A 21,763-nucleotide genomic window follows, 5' to 3' on the forward strand; every position below is an offset into this window, starting at 1 on the left:
ACTGGAAATCTAAAATAAAAACAGGAAGTGCTGCAAAAACTCTAGGTCTGGCAGCATCTGTGGAGGGAGAAAAACAGAGTTAATGTTTCAAGTCCAATGTGACTCTTCTTCTGAACTGAAGAATTAAAATGACAATTTTGCTCATTTCAATTCTCCGCCTTGCTCTTGTGCTGACCTTTCTGTCCTCAGCCTGCTAGAGTGTTCCAGTGAAGCTCAATGCAAACTTGAGGAACACCAGCTTATCTTTTGAGTCAGCACTCGAATAGCCTTCTAGACTCAACATTGAGATCAACAACTTTCGATCATAACCTCTGCCTCCATCTTGTCCTGCGTGTTTTTGTTTTGCTGGTTTGGTCTTGTCTTCTTTCTTTCTTCAGCTCTCATGTTGCATTCAGATGGTTTTTATGTAGACATTCATGCCTTATTTGGACACTACCTTTGTTTCTTTACTATATCCATTGTCACGACTCACTGGGGATAGTGCGCCGTAATATTACCCGAGCTGTGACAAATGTGAAAAGTTTGACCAAACCACCAGATTGTCCCAATTCTACCAACTGTTTAATTTAGGTTAACAGGATACAAGCACCAGGTTTGTAAACTTAATAAGTAAATAATTGTTTATTAAACAAACTTTCGTTAACCAGTGGCAAAAGAAATATGAACTGCTAACTTCTAACTCAATAATTTAAACTACACCCTTTCTTAAGCCTCTATACACAAACACACAAAACATGGATTTTAAGGGTGAGATAAAACAGTTCAATAGCACCAATGCGGAGTACAGGATTAGATGCGGTTGATTTTCATTGATGTCTTCCAAATTCCTTGCAGCTTGTTGTTAATGACACAAGGTGGTCTCTCACCACTTTCAGTCTGTGGTTCACTGGTTGAAAAACTTGCTTTTCAATGTCTCTACTGATCATTTTCCTCTTTGCTTCTTGACAGGGGCTTTCAGAGAAAACAGGTTACAGAGATGTGAAGAATAGCCAGATAGCCACTATGGCAGAATTACTGGAATCTTACAAACACAGGAGAGACAGGTTTTAGGCCTTCCCTCTTTGCAGGCTAGGAGCTGTACTGCTCACTGCTCTTACACAAAACCCTGGTCAGGAGCCAATTACAATGCTGTTGTCAGCCAGCTCCCTTGGTTCAGGACTCCTTTCTGGCACCATCCTGTCTTTCATGGAACACTCTATTCCAGGACTGCAACATTGTATATATGTCTCATCCTGTTCCAGTGGACATGTCTTTCAACTGTAGCCATTGTAATTTTACCACCATAGAACAGAAAATAAAAAGACATGTTCCTTACATCATTACCACTCTCTTTGGCTGCTGCATCATGAAATCATTTGTTATTTAATCTCCCCAGCCCCTACCCAAATGCAGACCTCCTCCTTGTTCTTTCTGCGCACCCACCACCACCCCCCACCCCCTCCACTGGCTTAAAAACTCCTACATTTCTTTCTTCTGTTCTGATGAAAGGTCAGCGACCTGAAACATTAACCCTCCACAGATGCTGCCTGACCTACTGAGTTTTAACAGAATTTTCTGTTTTTATTTCAGATTTCCAGCATCCACAGTATTTTACTTTTGTGTAAGACTATGACTGGTTTAGATAAGGTAGACAAAGAAAAGTTGTTCCCATTAGCTGATGGTACAAGGACCAGCAACATAGATTTAAGGTTTTGGGCAAAAGATATAGGGCGGGTGTGAGGAAGATCTGTTTAACGCAGAAATTGGTATTGACCTGGAACTCGCTGCTTACAGGGGTGGTGGAAGTGGACACAATCAATGATTTAAAAAAACATTGGATGGTCACTTGAAGGAAAGAAAATCTTACAGGGCTTTGGGAATCAAGTGCGGAAAATGGGACTGTCTGGATTACTCTACAGAGAGCCAGCATGAACTCGATGGCATAAAGTGAAGCTGCATAAATGGCGGTGAGGTACAGGTCAACCATGTCCAATTGAATGGCTGAGTAGTTTCAAGTAGCTGGATGGCTTGCTCCTGGTTCTATGCACAGGATTCACTGTGAGGGATGAAGATGATGAACCCAAACTGCAAGATTCCAGAGGAATCTGGAGAGGGCATGTAGTCTAACAAAGCAAAAGGATATGGCAGCCTTGCAGGGCAGCTATTTAGATAATGATACCCAGAGTGTGACAGGATGGCACAGAGTGTACAAACATAAAAAAAAAGCAGCAAATAGGGTCAAAGGGGGGAAAAATGGTAAAAAGTCAAAATTAATTGCTCTTTACTTAAATGTACACTGTATTCGGAACAAAATAAATTAATTGATGGCACAAATAGAGGTTAATGGTTATGATCTTATAGCCATTAAGGAGTCATGGTTACAATAAGATCAAATCTGGGAAATAAATATTCAGGGCATGTGACCATTCCAAAGGACAAACAGGAAGGAAAGGGTGGTGGGGTAGCTTTGTTAGTATGAAATGGAATAAGTATGATAGCAAGAAATGATCTTGGATCAGAAGATGTAGAATCCATATGGGTGGAGGTAAGAAATAACAAGGGAAAGAAGACACTGGTGGGAGTAGTCTATAGGCACCCTAACAGTGGCAATACTGTAGACCAGAGAATAAATCAGGAGATAATGAGGGCTTGTAAAAAGGAAGTACATTAATCATGGGTGACTTTAATCTTCATGTAGATTGGGAAAATCAAATTGGCAGAGGTAGCCAAGAGCAAAAATTCATAGAGTGTATTTGAGACAGTTTCCTAGAACAATATGTTGTGGATCCAACCAGGGATCAGGCTATTTTGGATTTGGTAATGTGTAATGAGGCAGGTTTAATAAATGATCTCAGAATAAAAGATCCCCCAGGAAACAGTGACCATAACATGATAGAATTTAGCATTGAGTTTGAGAGTGAGAAACTTGGGTCTGAAACAACTGTGATAAACTTAACCAAGGGTAGTTACAAAGGTATGAGGGCAGAGTTGGCTGGAATAGACTGGGAAAGGAGTTAATCAGAAGAGACGATTGATGAACAATGCCAGACATTTAAGAAAATAGTTCATGGCTCACAACAAGGATATAGCCCAGTGAGGAAGAAGGGTTCTCGGAAGAGGATAAACCAACCATGGTTAACCAAGGAAGTTAAGGATAGTATCAAATTAAGAGAAAAAGACATACAATGTGGCAAAGATTAATGGCAATCCAGAGGATTGGGAAAGATTTAAAAACCAACAAAAGATGACCAAAAAAGTAATAAAGAGAGAGAAAATAAACTTTGAGGGTAAACTAGCAAGTAATATAAAAGCAGACAGTAAGAGCTTCTTTAAATATATAAAAAGGAAGAGAGAGGCCAAAGTGAACATAGGCCCTTTGGAGAATGAGTCTAGGGAAATAATAATGGGGAACCTGGAAATGGCAGAGGAGTTGAATAAATACTTTGGATCAGTCTTCATGGTAGAAGACACTAATAGCATTCCAAAAATACTAAATAATCATGGGACAAAATGGGGGTAGGAAATAAATACAATAACTACCACTCGAGAAAAAGTACTGGGGAAACTAATGGGGCTAAAGGCTGATAAGTCCCCTGGACCTGATGGGTTGCATCTCAGGATATTAAAGGAAGTAGTTACAAAGATAATGGATGTACTGGTAGTAATCTTCCAAGAATGCTTAGATTCCGGAACAGTCCCAGAGGATTGGAAAACTGCCAATATAACACTCTTATTCAAAAAGGGAGGGAGAGAAAAAACAGGTAACGATAGGCCAGTTAGCTTAACTCTAGTCATTGGGAAAATGTTACCATCCATTATAAAGGATGTAATACCAGAGCATTTAGAAATGCATAATCTAATCAAGCAGAGTCACCATGGCTTCATGAAGGGGAAATCATGCCTGACAAATTTATTAGAATTCTTTGAAGAGCTAACAAGCAGGATAGATAAAGGGGAACCAGTAGATGTAATATTTTTGGATTTTCCAAAAGGCGTTCAATAAGGTGCCGCACATAAGGCTACTTAATAAGATAATAGCCCATGGTGTTGGAGATAGCATGGAAAGAGGATTGTATAACTAATAGAAGACATAGAGTTGGGATAAGGGAGGCATTTTCAGGATGGCAACCTGTAACTAGTGGAGTGCCACAGGGATCAGTGCTGGGGCCACAATTATTTACAATGTACATTTTTTTTATTCATTCACGGAATGTGGGCTTCGCTGGCTGGGCCAGCATTTATTGCCCATCCCTAGTTGCCCTTGAGAAGGCTGTGGTGAGCTGCCTTCTTGAACAGCTGCAGTTCATGTGGTGTGAGTACACCCACAGTGCTGTTAGAAAGGGAGTTCCAGGATTTTGACCCAGCGACAGCGAAGGAATGGCGATATATTTCCAAGTCATGATGGTGAGTGACTTGGAGGGGAACTTCTAGGTGGTGGTGTTCCCGTCTATCTGCTGCCCTTGTGCTTCTAGATTGGAAGATGCTTTCAAAGGAGCCTTGGTGAATTCCTGCAGTGCATCTTGTTGATGGTACACACTGCTGCTACTGTGCGTTGGTGGTGGAGGGAATGAATGTTTGTGGGTGTGGTGCCAATCAAGTGGGCTGCTTTGTCCTGGATGCTGTCAAGTTTCTCGAGTGTTGTAGGAGCTGCACTCATCCAGGCAAGTGATGGAGTATTCCATCACACTCCTGACTTGTGCCTTGTATATGGTGGACAGGCTTTGGGGAGTCAGGAGGTGGGTTACTCGTCGCACGACTCCTCGCCTCTGACCTGTTCTTGTAGCCACAGTATTTATATGGCTAGTCCAGTTCAGTTTCTGGTCAATGGTAACCACCGGAATGTTGCTAGTGGGGGATTCAGTGATGGTAATGCCATTGAATGTCAAGGGGCGATGGTTGGATTCTCTCTTGTTGGAGATGGTCATTACCTGGCACTTTGTGTGGTGCAAATGTTACTTGCCACTTGTCAGCCAAAGCCTGGATATTGTACAGGTCTTGCTGCATTTGGACATGGACTGCTTCAGTAACTGAGGAGTCACGAATGGTGCTGAACATTGTGCAATCATCATCGAACATCCCCACTTCTGACCTTATGATGGAAGGAAGGTCATTGATGAAGCAGCTGAAGATGGTTGTGCCGAGGACACTACCCTGAGGAACTCCTGCAGTGATGTCCCGAATGACTTAGATGAGGTAAGTGAATGTACTATAGCCAAGTTTGTGGATGACAGAAAATAGGTGGGAAAGCAAGTGGTGAGGATGACACAAAGAGTCTACAGAAGGATATAGACAGGTTAAGTGAGTGGACAAAAAAGTGGCAGATGGAGTAAAATGTGGGAAAATGTGAGGTTATGCACTTTGGCAGGAAGAATAGAGGAGCTGAATATTATTTAAATGAAGAAAGACTGCAGAAGGCTGCAGCACAGAGGGATTGGGGAGTCCTCATGCATGAATCCCAAAAAGCTAGCATACAAGTTCAACAGGTAATAGGGAAGGCAAATGGAATGTTGGCCTTTATTTCAAAGGGAATGGGGTATAAAAATAGGGAAGTCTTGATAAAACTATACAAGGCACTAGTTAGACCACACCTAGAATACTGTGAACAATTTTGGTCCTGTTATCTAAGGAAAGATGTACTGGCATTGCAGGCAGTCCAGAGAAAGTTCACTAGGTTGATCCCGGGTATGGAGGGATTTTCTTATGAGGAAAGGTTGAATCGGTTGGGCCTGTACTCATTGGAGATTAGAAGAATGAGAGGCGACCTTATTGAAACATATAAGATTCTTAGGGGGCTTGACAGGGTAGATGCTGAGAGGATGTTTCCCCTTGTGGGAGAGTCTAGGACCAGAGGGCATAATCTCAGAGTGAGGGGTCACTTATTTAAGACAGAGTTGAAGAGGAATTTCTTCTCCCAGAGGGTAGTGAATCTGTGGAAGTCTTTACCACAGAGGGCTGTAGAGGCTGGGTTGTTAAGTATATTCAAGGCTGCGATAGACAGATTTTTAATCAGTAAGGGAATCAAGTGTTATGGGAAAAAGGCAGGAAAGTGGAGTTGAGGATTATCAGAACAGCCATGATCTCATTGAACGGCAGAGCAGATTCAATGGGCTGAATGGCCTACTTCTGCTCCTACGTCTTATGGTCTCATAGTAGAAAATATCTCTGGGAATAATGTAAGAAAAAATCTATAATGATGGAAAGCTGAAACAAATGTTGGAAATACACAGTAGGTTTGTGAATATTTGAAAATGGAAACAGCAGGCTAATGACTGAGGCATGGTCCCATCATCATTCAGCACCAAAAAGCACCCCCAAAATGAGCTGACCAGAATCGATGAGGAGGAACCTTGTGGAGCAGAGAACGAGCTACTCAGTTCCAAAGCAGGAATGCTGAAAGCTAGTCATATGTTTTGTATTTCCCCTCCCCCACCTCTTTTGTTCAGTCTCTTTTAATGACTTACTGGTTTTCAGCTCTCAAGGAGGATTTATATGTTAACTTGTCTTTTTAGAAATGCTGACAGACCTTCTGTGATGGGGGAGGGGGAAGTTAGAGAGAATATGTTCCATTGTTTGAGAGGCCACCCGTTGTGATAATGATGCATATTCATGACTCCTTGTCTATTTAGTGGAGAATGTTGAAGCACTGGTCTGTTCACCTCAGGGACCTGTGTTCAAGTTACAAGAACCGCTACAAAATCTGAACTGAGGAATTTTCTTTGGTGAAGAGAGAGGGAGTGGAGGGGTTCAGTAGGGTGAGGTTGAATAGTAGTAGTTTAGCACTGGTCTTTCTCCTGTACTCCAGTCTAAATAAATGAAGGTGAAGACGATCTGTCTCAGCGCTGTAAATGGAAAGGGCTTAAACCTGTCTCAATCCAACCCAACTCTACACTTCAGCTGATTATTTCTGGTGGCTTCTAGATCACCAAAGTAGCTCACTGACTGTAATGTGTTTTGGGATGTCTTGTGATCATAAAAGGAGCTATATAAATGCAAAACAAAAACAGAATTACCTGGAAAAACTCAGCAGGTCTGGCAGCATCGGTGGAGAAGAAATCAGTTAACGTTTCGAGCCTTCACGACCCTTCGGCAGAACTGAAGCATAGTTAGGAGAAAGGAGAAATATAAGCTGGTTTAAGGTGGGGGGGCAACCAGCTTATATTTCTCCTTTCTCCTAACTATGCCTCAGTTCTGCCGAAGGGTCGTGAAGGCTCGAAACGTTAACTGATTTCTTCTCCACCGATGCTGCCAGACCTGCTGAGTTTTTCCAGGTAATTCTGTTTTTGTTTTGGATTTCCAGCATCCGCAGTAGCTTTTAGCTTTTTGTTTTTATCTCTATATAAATGCAAGTCTTTCTTGGTATAATTTAAAAAATAAAACAGCAGCCCTAAATCCCACTGGGATTCAAAGCAATTCCACCCTGATCATCTACACAACCCAATGTAACAAGACTTAGGAGAAAAATATGAATTAAATATCTGATTTGTTTTTTACTCAACAGATGTCAGACATAGTAAGAACAGCAGACCATCGTGCCAATCTTAAGAAGGCATTTTTCTGTTTTTGTGGAAGGGAACAGTTCTGTTTAAGTGTAATGTTATAGCTATGTCAGCTGTGGTTCAGTCAGCACTCTTGCATCTGAGATAGAAGCTTATGGGTTCACTCCAGGACTTGAGCTCAAAAACCATTGCAGTACTGAGGGAGTACTGCACAGTTGGAGGTGCCATTTTCGGGTGATGTAAGAAAGCTGAGACCTTCTCAGATGGATGTAAAAGGGAGGGGAATATGGAGGAAAGGGGAAGGGAATAAGGTGGAAGGGGAAAAAGGGAAGTGGGGGGGAAATGGAGGGGAGTGAAAGAAAGAGGAGGGAATGAGAGAGAGAGAAAGAGAGGGGGTGGGGGAGGGAGAAAGATAACCCCTGTAATCTAGGGGTTCTGTGATTTTCCCTGAATTTTTAAAACCCATGTACCCCTTTGACCAAACTTTTGGTCATATGACCTAATTCTGCCTTATGTTGCCTCACCCTACCTGAAAAGTTTGACTTTTGCTACTATGGAGTACAACACGAGTGGTATTCGCCACTACCAGGTTGCTGCCGTCAAGCCAAAAAGACATTCTGCCTATCACACAAATGAGTAATGTGGTGTATGAATTTCAGTGCCAGCGTGAAGCTAAGTATGTAGACCATACATCCCAAAGACTGGCCGATTGTATCCAACAGTATGTCCCAGCTGCTGTTCGCAATGGGCAGGGTACAAACCATACCCAACCAGCCCACGCTTGCAAAACCCAAAACAAAACGTGTACTGTTAGGCAGCAGGTGAGCTCAGGTTTATGGAAGGTGGAAGTTGGGCGGTCAGCCAGGAGATTGTTAGAACAGTCAAGACAAGGGGTAACATGGATGAGGGTTTCAGCAGCAAATGAGCTGCGGGAGGAGCAGAGCCAGGTGATGTTTCAGAGGCAGAAGTAGGCCGTCTTGGTGATGCTGTGGATATGTGAATGGAAGCTCGTCTCTGGATTAAAATCAACACCAAGGCTGCAAAGGGGCTGTTCAGTTTCAAACATTTGCCAGCGAGTGGGACAGAATCCTTATTTAGGCCATAGAGTTTGAGGTGGGGACCGAAGACAGTGGTAATGGTCTTCCCAATATTTAATTGTATGAGTTTCTGCTCATCCAATACTGTGTTTTGAACAAGCATTTTGATCATTTTCAGACAGTGAAGAGATCTAGATATGTAATGATGAGGTAGAGCTGGTTGTCGTTAGTGTACATGTGGAACCAGTCATTGTGTTTATGGGATCATGTTATCCAGGGGCAGCATTTGGATGAGAAATAGGATAGATGCTTGTGGGCTGCCAGTGGTAATGTTGCCAGGAGCACACAGTTTTACCCAGCTGGACAATGGAGTGGAGCCATTGGTGAAAGGCATGGTCAACGTTGTCAAAGGCTGAAGGCAGGAGGACGAGGAGGGCAAGTTTAGTGTCAGCTGTGACTCAGTTGGTAATGTTCTTGCCTCTGAATCCCAAGGTTGCAGGTTAAAATCTCACTCCAGGGCCTGAGCACAAAGATCAAGGCTGACTCTCCAATACAGTACATTGTGAGTGTTGCACTGTCAGAGGTGCTGTCTTTCAGATGAGATGAATCTCCACCTGCCTATTTGGGTGGATGGGTAAGGTCTCATGGCACTATTTTGAAGGAGAGCGGGGGAGTTATACCTGGTGTCCTGGCCAACATTTATCCCTCAAATAACATCACAAAAACAGATTATCTGGTTATTAACACATTGCTGTTTGTGAGAGTTTGCTGAGAGCAAAAAATAGCTACTGTGTTTCTTACATTACAGGGAGAGATGGTAGCATAGTGGTAATGTCACTAGGCTAGTAATCCTGAGGCCCAGGCTAATGCCCTGGGGACATGGGTTCAAATCCCACCATGGCATCTGGAATTGAAAGCGTGTTTCATGAAACTGTCAGCGATTGTTGTAAAAGCCCATTTGATTTAAGGAAGGAAGGAAATCTGTCATCCAGTCTGCCCTACATGGGACTCCAGACGCACAGCAATGTGGTTGACTTTTAAATGCCCTCTGAAATGGCCTAGCAAGCCACTCAGTCCAAGGACAAATAGAGATAGGTAACAAATGTTGGCCTTGCCATTGATGGCACCATCCCTTCAAATAACACTTCAAAAAGTACTTAATTGGTTGTAAAGCACTTTGGGGCCTCTTTGGAGAACACAAGAAATAGGAGCAGGAGTAGACCACATAGCCTGTTGAGCCTGCTCTCCAATTCAATACCATCATGGCTGATCTTGGGCTTCAACTCCATTTTCCCGCCTGCTCCCATATTCCTTAGTTCCCTAAGAGAACAAAAATCTGTCTAACCCAGCCTTAAATGTATTCAACAATAGAGTATCCACAACACCCTGGGGTAGAGAATTCCAAAGATTCACAACCCTTTGAGTGAAATAATCTCTCCTCATCTCAGTCATAAATGATTAGCTCCTTATCCTGAGACTGTGCCCCCATATTTTAGATTCCCCAAATGGCAGAAGCAATCTCTCAGCATCTACCCTTTCAAGCCCCTTCAAAATTTTATAGGTTTCAATGAGATTGCCTCTCATTCTTCTAAACTCCAGAGAATATAAGACCAATTTACTTAGCTACTCATCATAGGACAACCCCCATTTCATGTTCAATGATTGTAGTGCTTTCTCAATAGCTTCTCAATGACAGGTGTTTATTGAACTAATGCAATATGTTTGCTTCCAGAGAGGTTGCCTCATGGCAGAGGTCACATGACTACGGCAAGCCAGGTAGGACATGTAGTACTGTTACATTTCAAAACCCAAACATTCCCCTTTTCATAATGAATAAATGATCCAAACATCCTCCTTTTTCTAATGAACAGAAGATACATTTGCATGCACAATCATGTGTAACTGTGAGTTGCTCAAGTTACCCACTATACACCCACTGTTTATTTTACTAGTCATTCTCTGCACCATGCATTGCATACATGGTCTTTAAATTGTGCGGGTCTCTTAATGGTACGTGTGCGCATTGTCATCGGCTTTTCTGGGTGATGTTCCTTGTCCAGAGTGTGTCATTTCCATGGCAATTGTTGCCGTGGTAACTGTTGTTGTTCCATTGCCGTTGTTGGGGACCCATGGACCCTTGTGAAGAGGTCTACTCCCAGCTTCAATGTTCTGTCTGGGATGTCATGCGCCATCAACAGCTCTCTCTAGCTTGTTTAGCTTAGTACTCGATACAAGCACTGCAGTGGCCTATGTAGTCTTTAATTTCATTGCTCATATTTGGCCAGTAGAGCACTTCTCTTGCCTTTCTCAGACCAGATTCAATTCCTTGATGGCTTGCATGGATGTGCTTCAGCATCTCTCCTCTCATCTCCTTAGGGTTGATGACTCTATTTCCTTTGTACAAGATGCATCTTGGGCTGTCAATTCAACTCGGTATGCCCAATATGGTCTTGTGACCACAGGTGTGACCTTGATGCTCTCGGGCCATCCTTTCATCACTACTTCTTGTAATGCTTGGAGAGTTGCATCGTGTTGGGCAGTTTGCTTGATTTGAGCAAGGCACTTGTCTGACAGATTCAGTGTCTTTGCTGGGTTGATGAGTTCCAGATCATGTTGAGCTGCTACTTCACGTTGAATCTGGAAGATTTCACATTCTGTTGCAGAATCCTCAACTTTCTTCATGGGGAGCATTGCTCTTGACAGCATGTCTGTGATGTACATCTGTTTCTCTTGCTTGTATGTCACGTCCAGATGATATCTCTTTAACCAAAGTAACATTCTTGCAGATGCTTTGGAGCAGATAGTAGTGGTTTGAGAAAAATGCTTTGAAGTGGCTTGTGATTGGACTCCACATTTACTTTGTCTCTCCCACACAAGTATTGATGAAAATGCTCACAAGCAAAAACAATAGCCAGGCACTCTTTCTCAATTTGAGCGTAGGGTCGTTCCGTTTACACCAGTGTTCTGGATGCAAATGCAGCTGGTTTTCCTTGCTGCATTAGGGTTGCTCCAAGAACTGTCTCACTGAAGTCACATTGCAAGGTAAGTTCATCACTGACATCATAGTAGCAGTAGTGTTCTCATCACTAGTTGTTTGATTTTAGTGAATGCTGCTCCTTGTTCTGTTTCCCAATACCACTGCACATCCTTGTCAGTGAGCTTGCATAATGGTTCACATTCCGATGACAAATTAAGCAAAAATGTTGCTAAATAGTTCACAAATTCAACAAAACTTTACACTGCTTTCACATCTATTGGTCACTGCATCGCTGCTGCAGCTCTCACTCTGTCAGGATCTGAGCAAAGACTTTTTGCTGTCAGTACATGATCTGTGTACTTGGCTTCAGGCATCTTCAATTGTAGTTTTTTTCTTGTTAAGCTTCAGTTTCATCTGCGAGCTCTCTCTAGCAGTTGTATTAAATTCTGATCATGGTCAACAATGGCTTATTCCATTGTGTCTCCATATCCACAAACTAGTAGATTGTTTGGGTTTTTGAAAATGCAATCTTACTACCTAGATTGCCATCATCATGTGACATTGCCATGAGGCAAGCTGACTGTAGGCTGCAATTTCTAACTAGTTCAACAAAGCCTCTCGCAGAGAAGACACCACTGTAGTTCTTCTGTCCTAATACGTGAAATATGGTGTCAGAAAGTGAAGAAAAAAATAGACTTTTGAACCCTGTAAATGAAGCAGAGAAGACACAGAACCCAGGAACACAGAAAGGTTCAAATCTGAAAAAAAATGCTGAAAAAGGGCAAAAAGGAAAGCTGCAGGTAAAATACTGGCTACAGAGAAGACAGAGCTAAGGACAGCACACAGAAAGGTTCAAATCTGCAGAAAACTATCAAAAATTGGACACAGGAAAGGTACTAAGCTGCAAAAAAGGACAAAGGAAATACAGACATAGGCTGCAAGTAAATTACTGCAAGAGTAAAATGGCTGCAGTAAATTTTCCAATCCCATCTCCAGTCTAACTGAAAAGTGATGCATGACAAAACTGGCAGTTTTTCTACTTACAATGGTAAAGCTATGAGATTGCAGCAGACTTAATTAACAAGCCTGAACCAATATGAGTAGTCATACTTTCAACACTGCTGGTGAAGGACTGCTACAAAGTGATGAATCTCTAAATCTAACAGATGAACAAAGAAAAAAGATGACAGAGATTCTAAACCCCAATGAGAACAGTGGGTAACTCACAGTCACACAGGATCAAGCATGCTCTTTTTTTAACATTTATTCATGGAATGTGGGTGTCACTGGCTCAGCCAGCATTTATTACCCATCCCCAATTACCCTTGTTCAGAAGGCATTTAAGAGTCAACCACATTGCTGTAGGTCTGGAGTCACATGTAGGCCCAGACCAAGTAAGGACAGCAGATTTCCTTCCCTAAAGGGCATTAGTGAATCAGATGGGTTTTATGACAATCAGCAATAGTTTCACAGTCATCATTAGACTTTATAATTCCAGATTTTTAAAATTAGATTCAAATCCCACCATCTGCCATGGTGGGATTCAAACCCAGGCCCCCAGAGCATTACCCCTGGCTTTTGGGGTTATTGGTCCAGTGATAATACCACTTCACCATCACCTCCCCAGATCTGTAAATGTGTTTTTGTTCACTAGGAAAGAGGGATGTTTGTATCTTTTGTTCAATATGAAAAGGGGGGTGTTGGGGGTTTTGAAAATGCAATCTTACTAAGTAGATTATCTAGATTGCCATAGTCATGTTACTCTGCCGTGAGGCAAATTGACTGTAGGCTGCAATTTCTAACTAGTTCAATAAAGCCTCTCACAGAGAACACTACTGAAGCACAGCTGTCCTTACATGAAACATAGATCATCCACTATGACTTCCACTCCAGGAAGATTACTGACTATCTTATGCTGTCTGCGTTGATACTCTTCTGGAGCCATGGAAAGCCAAACAGCATGCACAACCATCTGTATCTGCTGAACAGTGTCCAGAATGTAGTTAGAAAGCAGCTGTTTTCATCCAAGTTCACTTGCCAGGAACCAGCCTTTACATCTGGGGTAGTAAAGATCTTTGCCTGGGCAAGTTGTGGCAAATTATTTCAATGGTTGGCATGAGGTAGTGAGATCTCTTCAGCACTTTAGATCCTTTGTGTCTAAGCACACTCGGAATTTTCCAGGTTGTTTCACTGCTACCATGCTGCTAATCCAGACTGTAGGAGTTGTCACTTTCGTGGTTACTCCCTTCTTTTCCACTCTTCTATCTTGTCTTTTAGGATTGACTGGAGGGCAGCTGGAACTCTTCTTGGCAGATGCCGAATTGCTCTTACACTCTCATCTACTTCTAGATGATATTCTCCTGGTGAACATCCCAACCTTGTCAATAGTTTTGTGTGCTGCAACACGTAAATCTCTGTTGGCACATCCAAGATTACCAGTCCAGCCTTTAGACTTGCTTCAGCTGAAATCAGTGGCCATTGCAACCCATCTATGTTCTGGAACATTGGATCTTCCTACTTGACATTGCATTGGGCTCTAAGACTAATTTGTCCTCTCGGTATGAGTATCGTGCCATCATATAGCCTCAACCTTACTTTCGAGGGCTTCATTTTCAGATCGCCACTTCATTCAGGTCTGTGAAGGTCATGATGTTGCATGATGCACCTATGTCTTTCTGATACTTCCTGTTCACTTGATACTCTCCTGCGGTCTTCATTGTAACAGTCACAAACCATTTATCACCTATAGATTTGATGGAACCAACTTGTTGTATCGTGTATAACGCTTCATCAGACTCTTCTGCTGATATTTCTCCAGTGGTCCAACTGTATAGGCTTGTTTTGCTTCTCTCTAGCAAAACACTTGTGTGCTAATGATTCAGCTTCTTGCAGTTAAAACACTGCTTTTCCACGCTGGGTAATTCTTCTTTTCCTTTGTATGATGTCGTCCACAGTATTTGCATCCTGCCCTTTGTTCTGCTCTTTCAGCCTGGAATGTCTTGCAGCATAATGTATCTCCTGGTCTGGTCTGCCATACATGTGCTCTAACTGACATTTTACAAATTCTGCATTTCTACACATTGCTTTCCTGTGAGTAAATTTCTCCCCTTTCAGTGGGCTTGCTCTCACTCAGAGGTCTCATAGGCCAAAGACTATTTGACCTTTCATCAGGTCTTTTAGCTACCTGAATTCACATGATTCTGCAAACTACATTACTGTAGTCACATACTGTTTTATGGTTTCTTTTTCACCTTAAACTTTAGTGTTGAATACATTGCACTCATAAGTAACGTTCATCCAGGGGTTCAAAATGTGCGTTCAGGGTATTCAAAATCTTTGCCATCTGTTTTCTTTGTTCATCAGTTAGATTTAGGGTGGAAAACAATTTATAGCAGTCCCTCCCCAGCTGTATTAGAAGTGTGGTTATTCTTATCGGCTCTGGCTCATTAATTAAGTCTGTTGTCAGCTCATAATTTTGCCGTTGCAAGTGGAATAACTTGGAATAACTAACTAGTTCTTCCCCATATCACCTTTCATTTCTACCGGAGAAGAGAGGGGAAAATATACAGCAATGTTCACTATGTTAACTCACACAGTAGTTTACTTGCAGCCTTTGGTTTGTATGTTTACTTTTCCTTGTCCTTTTTTTAGCCGCTTTTAGCAGATTTGAACCTTTCTGTGTTCCTTTCTGAGCTGTGACTTCTCTGCAGAATTTTCAGGGTTTCAGAATTGTATTTCAAATCCACTTCTGACAGCACATTTTGTGTTCAATGATTGTAGTACTTTCTCAGTGTCTTCTCAGTGTGAGGCCTTTATTGAACTAATATAAAATATCTGCTTCCAGAGAGGTTGCTTCATGGCAGAGATCACGTGACTTTGGCAAGCCAGATAGGACATGTAGTACTGTTGCATTTCAAAACCCAAAAAACCCCTCATTCAGGGACCAATTTAGTGGACCTTTACTGTACCGCCTCCAATGCCAGTATATCCTTTCTTAAATGTGGAGACCAAAGCTGCACACAGTACTCCAGATGTGGTCTCACCAAAATCCTGTACAATTGTAACAAGACTTATTCTTATGCTGTACTCCAATCCCCTTGCAATAAAGGCCAACATGCCACTTGCCTTCCTAATTGCTTGCTGCATCTGTATGCTAACTTCCTATGTTCCTTGTTTGAGCACAGCAAGTCTCTTTGAACATCAACACTTACAAGTTTCACACCTTTTGAAAAAACAGTCTCCTTTTTTATTCTTAGAAGTAAATGTTGAGAGAAGATTTGAGAGACCCAATTACAGCACAGAATGGGGCCATTCAGCCTATTGAGTCTATGTTGGTGCTCTGTGGAGCAATCTTGTCAGTCTTGGTCTCCAGCTCAATCCCCGTAGCCCTGCAAGTTTATTTCCATCAAGTGCTTGTTAAGGAATAGAGATAGTTTAAGTATGTTATATTTGCATTTGTGGGTGTTAAGAATGAGGTTTAGCTTTAAAGTTTAAGTTTGATATGTATTTCTGTATCTGTGTGTTAAGAAAGGTCAAATGAAGTTTTAGTTTCACTTTAAAAGGCTGCTTGCATTTCTAACGAGGAGTTTACAACTGTTGTAAGGTAAAGGTAAATACACAAGAGTAGAAAGAATAGTGCTATTGCCTAGCAACAGGGGGCCAGATAGGCATGTTCCTCCCACAGACGTACACACAGAACTAAAGAAACAGCAGTTTTAAGTTCAGTTGAAGCCAGGACCCCAGAGAGACTGCACACTGGGAGAGGGAACTGCAGATTTCCTAAAAGAACAAAAAGGTTCCAAGCAAAGAAAAACCCCAAAAATCCAGGAAAGTGGAAGAGGGGAAAGCCCAAAGGAGACCTTGTAGTTAAAGGAAGGACAGGAACCTGGGAAAAGGTCCTGTTAAGTGGAGTTAGGAGTGAGGAGCAAAGAGAAAGGCTCCAAGCTTCAGTTTAAAGTGAGAACAGCTTACAAGCAGCAAGAAGGTTCAAAGAGGCAACTGAAGGTCTGTAATTCTTTGCTATGAGCACGTGAGGCAGTAGTGTACTGTTAAGGCTGAGTTGGTGAGAGAGAGTGCATGGAAGACAGCTTGAATGCATGTGGTGACCCAGGGAAGAGGAACATCAGAAGCAGAGTTTGAAACCCTGGAGGTGAACCCTTTTGGAAGGTGTCCGAGAGAAAGTGTCGATTTGGGAGAAGATTCCAAAGTGAGGTCTTGGGGAGTGGAGATTGGAAACCCTCCTGTGAAGGACAAAATTCAGTGAGACTGGTTGGCTCATGGTGTGACAAGTGTCTGGGGGAAGTTGAGAGATCCATAGCAACTGGCTGAGGTGGCATCTGTCACTTGAGGTCAGAGTGTGGTGTGTCTGACCACAGGGTACCATGGGTTTACATGGACTGGGTACTTACTATGTACATTAAAGTATAAGATAGCTTTTGTGACTTGTGTTATCCTTACAAGTCTGTATATACTTGTAAAGGTAAAATTGTGAGTGAAGGAGTATTGTAAAATAGTTCATCTTTTCTTATTGAATAAATGTTTTATTCTTTTGTAAAAAGTTCATCAGCTGACTCCTGTGACTCTGTTCAGTAGCTACTCTCCACATATTTAAACAAACAAATAAAAGTTAGGATCCATCAGGCTGGGTTCCAACCTGGGATCAGGCTGTCCAGGGGTAGCATCAGCTGGAGATCATAACAGTGCCCTTCCAATTTCCTTTTGAAATCATGTATTGTTTCTGCTTCCACCACCTCTGTGGGCAATGAGTTCCAGGTCATTATCACTCGCTGTGTAAAAATGTTCTTCAGAAAGTATTCAAAATGAAGGGGCTTGATGAGTAGATAGGGAAAAACTGAGCCCATTGGTGGAAGGATTGAGAACCAGAGGATGCCTATTTAAGGTGATTGGCAAAAGAAGCAATGGTGACATGAGGAAAATCCCCTTTATGCAACGAGGATCTGGAATTAACTGCCTGTGAGTGTGGTGGAGGCAGATTCAATCATGGTTTTCAAAAGAACTAAGGATCATTACCTGAAGTGGCATTTCTTCTCTCAGAGGTTAATGGATCTGTGGAATTCTTTACCACAGAGAGCTGTAGAGGCTGGGTCGTTAAGTATATTCAAGGCTGAGATAGACAGATTTTTAATCAGTAAGGGAATAAACAGTTATGGGGAAAAGGCAGGAAAGTGGAGTTGAGGATTATCAGATCAGCCATGATCTCATTGAATAGTGGACCAGACTCGTTGGGCCAAATGGCCTACTTCTGCTCCTACATCTTATGGTTTTAAGAGGAAAATTTGCAGGGCTATAGGGAGAAGGCAGTGAATGGGCACTAGGTGCATTGCTCTTGCAGAGAACCGGTACAGAAAAGATGGGACGAGTGGCCTCCTTCTGCACTATAACCACTCTATGATTCTAATTGAAATCCCTATTGTATTTATATAGCAGCTTTAACATAGTAAAATGTCCCTAGGTGCATCACAGCAATGTTATAAAGCCTTGCTTTATACCAAGCTGGGGTGATTTTAGGGGAGATGGCCAAAAGCTTTGTCAAAGAGGTAAATTTTAATAAGTGCCTTAAAGGAGGAAAGAGAGGTAGAGAGCCAGGAAGGGTTAGGAGGGAATTTCAAAGATTAGGGCCAATGCAGCTTAAGGTAAGGCGACCAATGGTCATAGAGTCATATAGTCATTGTGGCACGGTCTATTGAGCACATCCTGGCTCTTTGTAAAGCAACCCTGTCAGTCCCATTCCCCCCACTCTATTCCCGTAGCCCTGCAAATTTATTTCCTTCAAGTGCCCAACCAATTTCATTTTGAAATCATTGATCATCTTTGCTTCCACAACTTTGTGCACAGTGAGTTCCAGGTCATTACTACTCACTGCGTAAAAAAGTTCTTCCTCACATCCCCCCTGCATCTCTTCCCCAGAACTTTAAATCTGTGTCCCCTAGTCCTTGTACCATCAGATAATGGGAATTTTTTTCTTCATCTACCTCATTCAAACCTGCCATAATCTTGTACACCTCTGTCTCTCTCCTCAATTTCCTTTGCTCCAAGGAAAACAACCTCAGCTCCTCCAACCTAAACTTATAGCTAAAATCCTTCATCCGCAGAACCATTCTGGTAAATATCCTCTGCATTCTCTCAAGAACCTTCACATCCTTCCTAAAGTGTGGTGACTAGAACTGGACGTAATATTCTAGTTGTGGCCTAACCAGAACTATATAAATGTTCAGCATAGCTTCCCTGCTTTATATCCCCATCACCTCTATTTATTACACAATATCTGTATTTATGAAGCCCATGATCCCATATGCTTTGCTAACCACTCTCTCAATCTGTCCTGCCGCCTTCAAAAATCTATGCAAAGGAACCCCCAGGGCCCTCTGTCCCTGCACACTCTTTAGAACTGTGTCATTTAGCCTATATTGCCTCTCACTGTCCTTTCTGCCGGATTTAGGAAGATTGTGCTGGAATAATCTAATTGTTTTTGATGATGAAGTAACAGAGAAGGTTGATGAAGAGAATGCAGTGGATGTTGTCTACATGGATTTTAAGAAAGTGTTTTACAAATAAAAGGCTGATTAACAAAATTGTGGCTGATGGAACAGGAAGGCTAGTGTCAGATTAGATTTTAAAAATTGGTTTAAGGACAGAAAACAGCAAGTTGTGGTAAATGGTTGTTTTTCAGACTGGAGGATGGTAGACAGTGGTGTTCCCTAATGGTCAGTGCTAGGACCACTGTGTTTTTATATATATAAATTACTTAATTATTAGAATACAGAGTAAAATTTGAAAATATGCTTGTGGTACCAAACTTGGAGGAGTAGCAAACAGTGAGTAATAATTTTTTGTTGCAAAAATCCATCTGGTTTGCTAATGCCCTTGAGGGAATGAAATCTGCCATCCTTACCTGGTCTGGCCTAAATGTGACTCCAGACCCACAGTAATATGGTTGACTCTTAACTGCCCTCTGAGATGGCCTAGCAAGCCACCAATTTCAAGTGCAATTAGGGATGGGCAACAAATGCTGGCCTTGTCAGCAATGCTCACATCCCAAGAAAGACTAAAGGAAAAAAAAAGGTATTAGAAATGTCCTTACACCCTTCCCTGAATAAGGGTGTAATTGCCACTCCCCAATCTTTTGGCAACTCTCCCGGATCTAGGGAAGATTAGGCAATCCCTTCTGTTATCTCACTTCCTCACTCTCACTTCCTTCAGGATCCTGAGATGCATCCGGACCACTCTGTTGTGAGACAGCCTTTTGGTAAATCTGAACTATTTAAAAATCCCAGAGGGAAACTTTAAACAACTGTTAAAACCTATATTTTAAGTGATATGTTTGAGATGCAACTCTAATTTCGGAATCAGACCACCAGTTTTCGAGAGGTTTTATACTAAACTAAATGAAACATTTTATTAATTTACACAAGTTAAATGCATATACATGGCTACAAATTAGTACTATCATAACTTTTAACAAATTCCTAAACGAACCTTCATTAAGGCACCAGCAACCCATAGATTTTTAAGCAGACACCAGGCAAAGCATTTTCACCTTATGAATTCAAAATGAGGTTCCTTTCACTTTGATTCCTGTGGAGTCAGTTGGAGGCTTACAGCTGCTTTGAACTTTCATTGCCTCTCTGCTCTGCACACACAAAACTGCTGAAGTTATACCTAGTATAGCTCATTGAATGTAAATTCTCATTGCATCACCAGCCTCATTGAACCCACCTCTTCTAACAATAAATCCCCTTTCATAGTATCAATTTTATTAGCAATATAAACATATTGCTTGGTCTCTGCTCACTAGGTGCCAGATTTCACTCCACTTTTTGAATGCTCTATTCAAAAATGTACTCTATCTCTCTTACATCTCAAAACTAGTACACATCAAAGCACCCAGACTAGCTGGCTTTAATCCAATTAAGACACACCCACAGACTAAACCTCTATTTTAAAAGAAAAGTATTTTCCAAAAGTATTATATATATTCATAGCTTCATGACAACTCTTAAGGATACCCAGCCTTTTCAAACAGCTTGCCTCTCAATTTTCACCCCATCAAATTCTCCTGACATTTTGTCAGCTTCCTCTTCCTCAGTAAAGACTGATCAAAAGTATTCATTAAGTATTCTAGCCTTCTCCTGCGCCTCTAAGCATATACCACCCTCTTTTTCCCTTATAGGGCCCATTCCACCTCATACCTTCCACTTACTATTTACATGCCCGTAGAAGATTTTTCTGTTTCCTTCTCTTAACTGTCATTTTATTATCATATTCTCTCTCTGCCAGTCTTATTTTACTCTTCACATCTCCTCTCAACCCATTGCATTTTATCTGGTTCTCGCTTGAATAAGTCACCTGACATGCACCATACATCCTCTGTTATTCTTTATCTTCCTCGTCATCCAAGGAGCCCTCGGTCACCCTACCTTTTGCCTTTGTTGGAATGTACCTAACCTGTATCGGAAGCATCTCCTCCTTAAAAATCACCCATTGTTCTGTTGCAGTTTTTTCCTGTCAGTCATTGGTTCCATTTTATCCTGGCTAGACCCTTTCACATCCCTTTGAAATTAGCTCTTTTCCAATTTAGACATTCTACTTTATATTGTTTCAACGGTGGTACAATTCAAATTGGTGTTGCTCAAGAAGCCAGAATTAGGTGGGCGCAGACAGCTTGGAGGCTTGTGGGGGTTGAAGGAATTACAGAGATAGGCAATTCCATGGAGGCAATTTGAAAGCAAAAGATGAAAAATTTAATATCAAGACGTCACCTGACTGGGAGCCAAAGTAAGTCCACAGAGAAAGCAGTGATGGACGATTGAGACTTGGCATAAGGACATGAGCAGTAGAGTTTTAGATGAAGTCAAGTTTACGCTGTGTAGAATGTGGGAGGCCAGCCAGGAGTGTACTGGAATAGACAAGTTGTAACAAAAGCATGGATGAGTGATTCAGCAGCAGATGAGTTGAGGCAGGGGCAGAGATGGGCATTATTACATTACCATGACTATTATTTTTGCATTTTTCTGAAAAGGTTGTGAAGAGATTTGAGATTTTAGAAGAATTTTTACTGGAGAAAAGTGTAATTTAAAACTATGAAAGATTTTAATCGGATTTAGAGCAGCGTAAGCAGTAGTTAAAGGGAGAGCACATGACAGTGGAATTAGTTTTGGATTTCTAGAGCAAAGAGCCATGACTGACACAATGGTCTGAATAGCCTCCTTCAGTGCTGCAAACTGCTGTGGTCTCTCAGCACCTGGAAAGAGGCC

Source organism: Cetorhinus maximus, chromosome 5, assembly GCF_964194155.1.
Source record: "Cetorhinus maximus chromosome 5, sCetMax3.hap1.1, whole genome shotgun sequence".
Taxonomy (NCBI): Eukaryota; Metazoa; Chordata; class Chondrichthyes; order Lamniformes; family Cetorhinidae; genus Cetorhinus; species Cetorhinus maximus.